The sequence below is a fragment of the Peromyscus leucopus genome, chromosome 6 (assembly GCF_004664715.2).
Source record: "Peromyscus leucopus breed LL Stock chromosome 6, UCI_PerLeu_2.1, whole genome shotgun sequence".
NCBI lineage: Eukaryota > Metazoa > Chordata > Mammalia > Rodentia > Cricetidae > Peromyscus > Peromyscus leucopus.
The window spans coordinates 102,888,008-102,900,178 of NC_051068.1; positions in this window are offsets into that span (position 1 = coordinate 102,888,008).

Here is a 12,171-nt window from a genome sequence, read left to right on the forward strand (position 1 = left end):
CCATCCTGGTGTGAAGCTCCAGCCAGGCCTGTCTGTCTCCTACAGCATAGCTCCTACTCCTTTGGTGCCTCTGGGCTGAACTGCAAATCTTCCTCTAGTGATGAACGGTCAGCTTCAGGTGACTCAAAGTATCCTTGAGACCGGAGGGGCACTGTGAGAACCCGTTACTCAAAACCTAACAGATGCCACCAGAGCCAGGACAAAATGCCATGCTCTGAGGCAGACCTCTTGGTGGTGGCTTCTCTCTGGAGCCTCTGGAAGGAAAACTACTGGGAAGGTGTTCCAGGGGCTGGCCCTCCCACTGACCCTACCGCAGGGACAGAAGGACCACACAGAGGCCATAAGCTTAAATGCCCTTAAGAAGGACTCTGATGAGTGAAGGTGGTGTGGGGTCTCACATAGAAAAACTGGGTGAGCTGGATATATGGGGGCTATGTGGACATCAAGGTCCACACTTAGTATCCTGGTTCCAAGGAGAAGGGCTTTGAAAGCTGCATTTATACAGTGCTTTTCATTAGATTTGGAAAGTGATCCATGCTGGGTGTGAGGGGTGTGGGGAGGTTGGGGGGCGTGGGGCTGATGGGTAATGTGGTGACTTGAAGAAAATGAGGCCCTCCCTGAGGAGGCTGCTCTGCTCAGCTCCGGCTGAGGCTTGCCAGTTGGCAAGGAGGACACTTGTCAAGTCTTCTGACTTACAGAACATGGAAATCCGGGTGGTTTTTTTTTTTTTTTTTTTTTTTTTTTTTTCAAATGGGAAATCTCCTATTTTTAAAAACCCTGCGTGGGCCAAACCAAACACTTCTGTGGGTTGAATCCAGTCTGTGGCCTGCGATTTTGAGACCTTCAATTTATAGTCCTCGCAAAACATGACATCTCTGTTTCAGTTTGTAACGTGGAGGCTGGGCATTGGCAGGCTCTGCTCATTTCCTGCACTCCATCCAGCCTAGCAGCACTTTGGTTTGCGTTCATTTAGTTTTGTTTTTCAGGACAGAGGTAGTGGCTGCACTACCTCCAACTCCAGAGATCTGCCACCTCTGCCTCCTGAGTGTGGGATGAAAGATGTGTGCCACTCTGCTCATCTACTGTTTTTTTAAATTTACACTCATTTGTCTCATTCTTAGGCCCAGACGGTCTTCATAGTACACCTTGCATCTTTCACCTCTTTGCACCCTCTCAGTGGCTTCCTGTGATGCTTGACGTGATGCCGTGCTCACAAGGTACTAGTGAGGTGGTGTTGGTTAAAGAACGCATTTCAAAGCTCAACAGAGGAAACTTGATGCATCACTTGGGGTCCATTCCCCAGGCTCGATTTGCCAAACCCCACATAACTCAAGGCAATTTTGCGATTTCTACTTTCAGTGACAGTTGACTGCAATCCAGCGCAACTTTCTTGTTTTTATTTTTTATTTATTTATTTTTTTTTTAAAGCCTAACATGGCTGGGGAAAATACAGAAGACATTTTATTAATAATACCCGAGATCTAAGAAGACAGTAAAGAATTGTCTTGAGACCAGGGGGAACATTCCATCATACACTGACACTCTAGTAAGCCTTATTCCAGAGGCCTTGGGCATCTCAGAAGTCAGACACGTGAGGAAAGAAAACTCACGTGCCGAACCCTTTCCCCCTGTAGCAAGCTGGTGACCAGTCCTTCCAGTTCAGCTTCCTTTTCTCATACCTCATCCTGATAAAGGAGATCTGAAGAGAAATGATCCTTCAATCCGTGGTTGCTAGAGCTGTTTAAAGCTGTGGGAAGAATGTTGAACATCAACCTGAGTGTATCAGACTCTGGGCCTGCCCTTTCCAGGGTCCTGTTTGGACCCCTTTCCAGCCATGCTCCTCCACTGGGCCAAGCGCATAAACCCACCCAGTTCCTCTGATGTGCTTCTCCACTCCAACCACGCCCAGGGTTCTGGGCACCTTCCTACAAATGGTGTTGAAGCCGATTGCCCTGGCAGGCCTCCATAAGCCCCCTTTTCAGGCCTTCTCTATAAAGGGCATATTTCACCACAGCTGTATGTTTTCCTACATTCCAGAGAGGTGTGTGTGTGTGTGATGTGTGTGTGTGTGTGTGATGGTGATGTTGGTGTGTGTGTATGTGTGGTATGTGTGGTGTGTATGTGGTGTGTGTGTATGTGTGTGTGTGTGACAGTAATGTTGGTGTGTGTGTATGTGTGATATGTGTGTGTGTGTGTGTGTGTGTGTGTGTGTGTGTGATGGTGATGTTGTGTGGTGTGTGTGTTTATGTGTGAGGGGGGGGTTGGGGTGTGTAAAGGTGGAAGTGACTAGATAGGATAGAGGCTGGTCTTGAGGTTAGGTATCACAAGACCCCGCATGGTGCTTGAGTTTAGGCCTGTGAGAAGGTATTGAAAAGTAACAACCTACTAGTCATTCTCGGAACTTTGTGAAATCATCTAGGCAAGGTTATCTAGATTGGATTTGTTACTATGACAACAGGAGAGTAGCCTGGTCACAATGACAAAATTGTACCTACCACAAAGCTTATACATACATTCTGGATTCCCAAATCAAAGAGAGATTCCTACTCAGGTGCCAGACATGTAATAGATGCACATAAAGTGGGTAGCTTGGAAGCCTAATTCATGTGGAAGTTACAAAATACAGTCCACCTGGATGTTTATCTGTAGCCCACTGCCTGAATCAGTCTGATGCTATGCCTTGTCCATTTTCAAAAGTTTCTGTAGTTGGTTTTTTTTGTATTTTTTTTTTTTTTACTTTTTTGGGGGCCCGCCACCCAGCTTCTAAATAAATACACAGAGACTTATTTTACTTATAAATGCCCAGCCTTAGCTTGGCTTGTTTCTAGCAAGCTTTTCTAACTTAAATTATCCCATTTCTCTTTAAATTTTGCCTCTGGGCTTTTTAACCTTTCTATATTCTATATGTCATTCTTTCCTTCTTAATCCATGGCTGACTGTGTGGCTGGGTGACTGGCCCCTGGTGTCCTCCTCTCCTTCTCCTTTCCTTGCTCTTACCCCTTCTTTTGAGCCTAGATTTCTTCTCCTATTTCTTCTCTCTGCCTGCCAATCCCACCTATCCTTCCTCTTGCCTAGCTATTGGCCATCCAACTCTTTATTAGTCCAATCAGGTGTTTTAGGCAGGCACAGTACCACAGCTTTTTAGAGTTAAACAAATGCAACATAAAAGAATGCAACGCACCTTTGCATCACTAAACAAATATCCCACAGCATAAATGAATGTAACACGTCTTAAACTGATATTCCACAACAGGTTTCTGTCCAATGCAAACTTGCTTCGAGGAGTTTTCTTAATGACATTTTAGAACTAGACAAGAGGGGCAAGAGTAAGAACTTGTGTAGTATGTTAACAATTAGCTAAATATCCTGCTAGTTATAGAAAAGAACTGAAGTGAGACCTAGATAACCAACATTAACATGTTTCCGAGAAGTTTATGTGAGTCTCACAAAAAACATTTCTGTCTTTAATAATAATTGTTTTAGTGTGTTGGGATATCATGTCAAATACAGCCTATTGGGAGAATTGAGTAAAATGTGTTTTAATTTTTTTCCCTAAGAAGTTATTAACCACAGGTTCTCAGCCTGTGGATGACAACCCCTTTGAGGGTTCAAACAACCTTTCACAGGGGTCACATATCAGACATCCTGCATATCAGATATTTACGTTACAATTCATAACAGTAGCAAAATTACAGTTTTGAAATAGCAATGAAATAATTTTATAGTTTGGGGGGTCGCCACAACATGAGGAACCGTATTAAAGAGTTACAGCGTGAGGAAGGCTGAGAAGCACTGCTATAAACTGATTGCGTATTTTAGATCCAACAGCATGAGGACATTTAAAAACTGTTACCATGACTTAGCTTCCTACCTTATGGTATTGGATAGCTGGTGTAAGTAGAGATTTTATAATCGGAAACTTTGAATTGAGATAGAATTCCCACAACACACAAGTAACGCTTATAAATTATTTAATTCAGAGTCTTATAGTGTGCTGCCAATTTTGGACAATTGTCACCTCTTTCTAGTTTCAAAAACTTTCATCGACCCAGAGGAGTGGCCTCATACCCATAAGTCATCACTCTTTAATCCCCCCCTCCTCCCTGTAACTACTAATCAGACTTCTGTCCCCATAGACCTGTCTGTTCTAGATATGTTGTAAGAAACAGTTCCACAATGTGTGGCCATTCGGGTTTAGCTTTTTCACTTGGCACAATGTTTTTGAGATTCATCTAGGTTGAAACGTTTGTCAGCATTTCTATGCCCGAACACTATAACATTTTATTTAGATAGAGCATTTTCTTTATTGATTTATCCATTGATGGGTCTTTGGTTTTTCCTTCTTTCAGTGTATGTAATATTGCTGAAATAAATATTCATGAACAACTTTCTGTGCAGGCTTGCATATATTTCTGTCTCTCTTAAGGATATGTCAAGGAGTAGAATTGCTGGGTTATAAGAAAATTTAGCATTTAATTTTTTTAAGGAACTGCCAAATGTATCCAAGTTTTGTTTACTCTGGTTAGCCTTAAATTGTAAATAATGTATATTTTCTTGCCATAGTTTCATTGACATAGAACTCATACACTATAAAATGATCACTTTAAATTGTAGTACCCAATGCTTTTAGTACATTTGCAGGGCTGTGCCACCATTACTATATTTAATGTTGAAATATTTCAAAAAGAAAACTCCCCCAGAGGAACATTGTATTCCTCATTAGTCATCTCACATCCTCTCTATGCCTCTAGATCCAGGTGACAGTTAGTTTACTTTCTCTTTATATAGGGTTGCTTGCTTGAAATAGTTCATGTAAAATGGCTTCTTGCAATTAGCCTAGTATTTTCAAGGTTCACCCATGTTGTGGTATATATAAAGTACTTCATTCTTTACTATGGCCTAGTAACACCCTTTGGGTAGACATGCTATATCTTATTCATTTGTCACTTGATGGCCCTTTGCACTGTTTCCACTGGTTGGTTACTATGAACATGGCTATTATCAAAGCACACGTGCACATTTTTGTGTAAACATGAGTTTTTTTTTTTTTTATTCTTTTGTGTGTACACCTGGGAGTGGCGTTGCTGGGTCATTCAGTATCTGTGTCTGATCAAGGTGGTGGTATTAGGAGGTGGGTCTTTTGACCATTACATCAGGAGGGAAAACCCTCATGGTTGGATCCCAGAGATTTCCTGTAGTCCCTTCTGCCGTGGGAGGAGACAGAAGGAGATGGAATTACTGCTTCCAGGCTCCTTAGTCTGCAGGGTTTTGCGTTTCAGCTCCAACAGACTCTGACATTGAGTGGCAATGGTTATTATCCATCCTTTTGCCTATAGAAATTGTAGTGGGTGTGAAAATGTATTTCCTTGCAATTTTGTGTTACATTTCTCTCCAGTCAATGGATATTGTACACTTAGTCACCGCCTCTGGATCTTCCTTGGGGCAACATCTGTTCAGATTATGGGCCTATTTGAAAAATTAAAAGTAAACCATTTTATGTGCATGTGTGTTTTGTTTGCATGTGTGTCTGTGCATCACTTGCATGCCTGGGGCCCATAGAGGTCACAAGAGTGTAGCAGGGTCCTTACTGTTGTTCCTTTTGGGGGCGGGGCCAAGTAGGCGCAGAGTCAACCACACAGACTTGGGGAGAATGTTGAAACAACAAGCTCAGTTTATTCAGGAAGAGGCAAGCCTTATATACCCTCCACCCCATCCTTGGGGGAGGTCTGATGAATATGTATCAGCTGGTGTGACATGGCTGCCTCTCATTGGTCCAGGTCATCTCCAGATCGTGTTTCAGCTGCTGTTGCTAAGACCCAGGCAGACTCAGACTGGCTCTCAGAAAGTATATTTTTTACTTGTTTGGGCCTTCTGGCCCTCAAGCCTGTTAGGGATGAGTCATCCCACACAAGAGGCTATCAGATCTCCTGAAACTGGGGTTATAAGCAACTATGCGCTGCCATGTAGGAGTCAAACCGAGGTTCTTTGGAAGAACAGCCCGTGGTCTTAATAGCTGAGACATCTCTTTAGTCTCATACCTAAATTTAAAAAAAGGATTTAATTCTTCACATTTAAATTAAATCCTTTAGTAAAGGATGTATTCATTCTAATTTATGTATATTAGTATTTTGTCTGTCTGTTTGTGTCCCATGTGTGTGCAGCATCCATAGAATCTAGGAGAGGGTGTCTGATCTCCCAGAACTTGGCTTACAGATGGTTGTAAGACCCCAAATGGGTGCTGGGTTATCAAAGCCACTTTTCTAGCCCCTCTGTGCCCATTTTAAAATTGGGTTGTGTTTTTGTTATTCAGGTTTAAGAATTCTTTGTATTTTTCTAGATGCAAGTTCCTTATCAGACACATGCCCTGGAACCTCTGTATACATAAAGGTTCGGGTTATTTCAGAATACAAAAGTTCTTAATTTTGATAAAGAATAATTTATCCAGTTTTTCTTTTATTGCTTGTTTGGTTGGTGTTGAATTTAAGAAACCACTAGCCAGAAAGAGTTTTGAAAAATACCTTTTCTGTCTTTCTTTCTTTCTTACTTTTTTTTTGTTTTTTTTTTTTTTGTACTTCCTAATTTGAGTTCTTTCTAAATTTTACTTCTTGGTTATTTTGGGTTAATTTTACATTTGGTGTGAAATGGGATCCATGTTTATTCTTTTGCATGTAAATATGCAGTTGTCCCAGCCATGGCTTCTTCATATTATTTCCACTAAAGTTCTGTAAGTGTCCCCACAAATATGTTTTCTTGCTCTATTCCTGTATTTCTCCCTGTGGGCTCTTGTATAAGCCTGAGCTTATTCACCCCTGCTTTGGATCTCTGACTTCTGTGCCTATGCCACGGTGCTTACTTCTCTCAAAACATTTGTTTCCGTTTCACTGTTCGTAGAGATGGTTCTCATAGTGTGATGTGTATTTTCCTTTATCGCTGTTCTCAACAATTATGTCTTATTGTCCATTTCAACCACTTATATCTAGGCCATTTTATAGAGTAGTGGGTCTTACCTAACATCAGAATTAGCTCCCAATTAAAATCACCTAGGGAATTTTTAAGTATTGCCAATGACGGACCACTTCCAGCCTTATCATGCGACACTCTCAGAGGCTGTGGAGCATGTGTCTAATGCGCCACTAGGGCTGAGGAGCGCTCCCTTCCGCGTTGCTGTCAACAATCATTTTAGTCATTTTTATGAAGCATTCCACTCCGTACCTGCAACCTCCCATCCTACATCCTACCGCCTTGAAGGCCCTACCCACAGCCAATCTCCCGGGATCTACCATCCGTTTGTCTGAGCATCGCTTTCTTGTCTCTCATACCTCTGACTCTACTTCCTTTCTGCGGCTGTTTGTCATGTTGATGGTCCCCCGTGGATTCCAGCCCCGACATCTGTGTCTGCCTAGTCCTCGTCCTTTGAAAAGGGGCAGTCACGTGACTTGCTTCAATCACTGCCTTCCGTGGAAACAACACCATTCCACGACTCTGTTCCCGGATATGTGACGGAGAAGCGATGTGAGAAGTCTATGTGTGAAAAGGCTATCTGAAGAGGGAGAGGCCCGGAGTAGGAACCCGAATGAGCAAATGTTTTAAGTGCGTTGGTTAGGACTGAGGCCTATTCTTTCCTGGGAATGATTTTTCTGTAGCTCTTGGCTCTGTCTTCTGACCTCCCCCTTCCCCTGTGTGCCAAGCTTGCTTTCTTCCCATGAAAGATAGCTTGTGTTTGCAGCTCCACAGTTTTTTTCCAGATGCTTCCTGGATGTAGAGGTTTAGCTGGAAAAGTCTCTGCCCGCCACCACCCCCGTCAGCCCTTTCAGCCGTAGCGTTTTTTGTTAATGGAGTTTTCTTGGGAAGCTATCGGCCGCACATATGTCTTATTGGCATCTGCTTTCCTGAGGTAAGCCGCTCCGCCTTGGGCTGCCACTGAGTGGACTGAGGGACAGTAGGTAAGCTTCCTGGGAGTTCTGCGCTGTTTTCTGAAGCATTATGGAAGACTTCTCTCAGGTCTTAAGAATTGCTTTGTTTTGTTTTTGGAAGGGTTCTGGATTTGATTTTGTTCATAAGTCTTTTTTTGTGTTTTCCTTCTTTCATTTTAAGTCATGAACTCACCAAACTGTCCAGGCTGGCCTCAAAGTTGTGGCCTTCCTACCTCAGCCTCTGGAGTAGCTTAGATCTCAGCCATGTGTCTCCATGTCCAGCTTCAAAAGTCGTTTCTTATAGTTACTGTTAGTTGTAGGATCTGGGAACCTGGGAATCCTGTGGGACCCAGGAACTTTAATCCTAGCAATTCTTAGCTTCCTTCTCTGTAACAGCCATTCTTTTATGTATTGACTTCCTTTTCTATCTACTGTACACAACCAGTGTTGGTTGCACTGGTACCTTCGGCACTCTGGATGAAAACCTTAGGTCTTGTTTACTTTCTTTGTTACTACAGACTGCAGTTACAATGTCCACCTCTCCATAGTGACATCTTCCTTACCACCCCTCACCTAAAGCCTTGACCTAAGACCACTGAGCCTCAGTTTACCAGACTTTTCTAGGTTCTCAGACTTTGACTAGTCCTTCCAAACTCCTCCCACAATGCTTTGCGTGTATGTTTTTGCAGGTTGTGTTGGATAGTTTTCTAAAGTGCTTCTGCAAACTCACATCCAATGTGGATGAGAGTTCCAGGTTCCCATATTGTTCCTGTGGCCCAGCTTCCTGGTTTTGGTTCATTCTCTCTCAGGAATTTTATTTATTTATTTATTTATTTATTTTTACAGATTCTGGATGGCAGGGCTTTTTTTCTGTTGTTTTTTAACTTCTACATTTTGCAAATATCTTTTCTCAATTCTGTCAATTACCTTTTCACTCATTTTAGTCTTTAAAAAAACTAGCAAGAGCTGGGTGGAGGTTGCCCACGCCTTTATCCCTGTACTTGGGAGGCAGAGGCAGGCAGATCTCTGTGAGTTTGAGGCCAGCCTGGTCTACAGAGCGAGATCCAGGACAGGCACCAAAATGACACAAAGAAACTTTGTCTCGAAAAACCAACCAAACAAACAAACAAAATAACAAAACAAAAACTAGCCAGGTGTTAGTGACACACCCTTTAATCCCAGCACTCAGGAGGCAGAGGCAGCGGATCTCTGAGTTCAAGGCTAGCCTGGTCTACAGAGTGAGTTCCAGGACAGCCAAGGCTATGCAGAGAAACCCTGTCTCGATCCCCCACCTCAAAATAAACCTAAAAGTAGGAGCTTTAAATTAAATTTATTTTAGTTTATCAGTCATTCCCTCTGTGGCTAGCTGTTCATGTGTCTTATTTAGGAAACCCTGCCTTAAGCAAGATCACAAAGATATTTTCCTTCTAGATGTTTTTATATGATTATCATTTATGTTTATGTTTATAAACTTTCCCTGCTTAATATTAATCTATCCTTTGAAGGAAGGATTCAATTTCATTTTCTTCCTGTGTGAATATACAGGGTAATTAATGGAAAACTGTCTTCTTCCCTTGCTCTGCAGAGTCCTTGCTCTGCCGTTGTTCTGTTATAGTTGGAGGGGTAAGTGAATGGCCTGCTCTCTGGCTTCATTTCTGACCCTGAGCAGTAGCACGCTGTGTTGATTTCTATGCACTGTAAAATATTTTACTGCCTGAAAGAGTGATATTCCCAGTTTGATCTTTGCAGACAGTCTTAGTGAATCTTTCATTTCTAAACAAAAGGATTATTTATACTTCAAAAATACACACAATAAAAGGGTATATATGAATGGATGCTCATAGAATAATCACGTAGCAAAATATCAGAAATAATCCAAGTGTTTACTGAAAGTTAGCAGAAAAGCTGTAAAAATAACAATCGAAAAGAAAATGCTATACTACATAATACTATGGATAAATCCCCAAACCATGTTGAGCAAAAGATGCCAGACATATTAGAACATATAATGCATGCTTTTATTGATATGAAGTTGTAGGCTAGGTGCAACAAATAAAAATTGATGTAAGATACACAAAGCATTGTTTGGCATAGGGAATTTTTCAAACAACCCAACAAGTGGAGGAAGGTGGCTCTGAGGCCACTCTGTTCTTTTGAACTAAAGTAGGACTAAAATCATGGTATATGAATGAAAACTCAGTGAAGAGTGGGTATTGCTCTTGCCTTTCAGTATCTATGGTGAGGAAACTGGCACTCTTAAAGTAATAACAATGGTAGCGTCAATAAGAACTGGTGTCTACTGCACTTAGTACCTACCAGGCAGTGTTATGCCCGTACACACAGTCCCATTTTCTCTTAGCAAAGTGTCCCAATGGTTAGTTAATTATCATCTTTATTTTATAGGTGGAGAAAACTGAAGTACAAAAAAAAAAGCAAAGTCATTTATTCCAAGCCTCCCAACTGTTAAGTGGCAAAACTGGGAAATGTCCTTGGTTTCTGGGCTGCCTCAATGACACGAACATGTCTGTATGCACAGCATCACATGAAAAGGTGGACCTGGTAAGTTTGACAAAACATGTCCCCTTGCTTCAATCAGGGTGAATTTTGGAGAAAAATCCATTAGGTAGGTTTAATACTTGGTTATTTAAACTTTGAGAAGAAAATTCACTTACCCCTCCAAATATAACAGAACAACAACCTGAACCCTGGCTGCAGAGGCCAGGGAGCTGAGAGGGTATGCGCCGTACAGATTATTGGATTCATACAGCTGTAAGCCCCTTGCTTAACCGGGCTTGTGCAAATGGGATCAGTTCCTTGATCTGCCTGAAAGGGAATTTATCAGCTGTCACTCGGAGCCAAATACTTCTTTTCTGCTCGTCTGCTCTGAAAGATATTTATAATTTGTTTGTGATTTATTGAAATTTGCCTGGCTAGAGAGGGACAGTATCTTGTAAGCTCCAGCCCTCTTAACTCTCTCCAGCTTCTCCATTCTCTTTGTGAAACTGCCTTCCTAGGAGACGACTCTGTGAGCACATGCTCTCCTCTGAAGCTTTTAAAAACGGCACGTGATGCCATGCACAGTTTATTCCATCATTTTCTTTATTAAGACACTTAGAGGTTACAACAGGTGGCGCGGGTGTACAAAGAAAGGCAGAAATCTCTGCGGGAATGTGTGCTCCTGTTGGATAAATTTGCTGGGAACCAAGGCTAAAGCCAGGGTTCTAGAAACTTAGTCTCAAAAGTTAATGACATTGAAAGGTATTTTTAACCCAAACCAAAGTCTTTTTTTTTAAAAAAATGTAATTAATTCCCACTTGAAAAAAATATAATATGATTATCCAAGCAACTCTCATACGTCAATAATCTTTCTTAAACACACAATACACATTACACATGAACGGTCCAAATTTGGAATATGTGTAAATTTCTTACATCTACACGTTATATCTACTACCAGTCAGTTTCTTGAGGCGTTAGGAACAGACCCCACCTTTTTAAATTATAAAGTAACTCACTGCCCGTTCAACCGTTTCTTCCATTTTGTGGCTTTTGTTTCCTCGTCACTCCCCTTTTTACTTTATCTTTTTGCCATGCCCGTTGGTCAGAAGTCTCATTGGTTCCTCATACTCGATGACCTGAAGATTGGTATCAATTATTCCCGCAGTCAGACGGCTCTGTGGAGAGGAACAAAAGTGTCAGCACAGTTGGCTGGCTGACTGTCTTTGATTGTGCCATGAGGAAGCATCAACAGAACACACTGTTTCTGAGGAAGGCATCCTGATCTTGCATGACAGGAGAGAAGATAAGCTTTCAATTCTTTCCTAGGCAATACACCAACGTATAGACAACATACAAATCCTTGGGGTGTAGAGACTCAGCATTACATGGCTTGTTAGACTTTTTAGGCCTGAGGGTGGTTCCAGGGCAACGTCCGATGCTGTCTGTACAGATAAAGACTGTTTTCTTGTGATTTTGATTATTGTTATTTTGGCATCGGAACATATAACTACAAACTTAGCACGTTAAAAGAGAGCAAAGAGTAATTACAGTTCCGGTGGTCAGAATTCCTCATTTCCAGGTGTTGGCTCGGAGGGCTGCTTTCCTTTGGATGTTCTAGGGGAGAACCCACTCTACTCCTTCTCCCTGCTTCTGGAATAGAGGCTTTAGCCCCTCTTCCATCTTCAGAGACAGTATTTGCACCCAGAACCCCTGTTCCCGTCGACATCTCTCTTCTCTGAAATCCTGTGCCTGTTTTGTA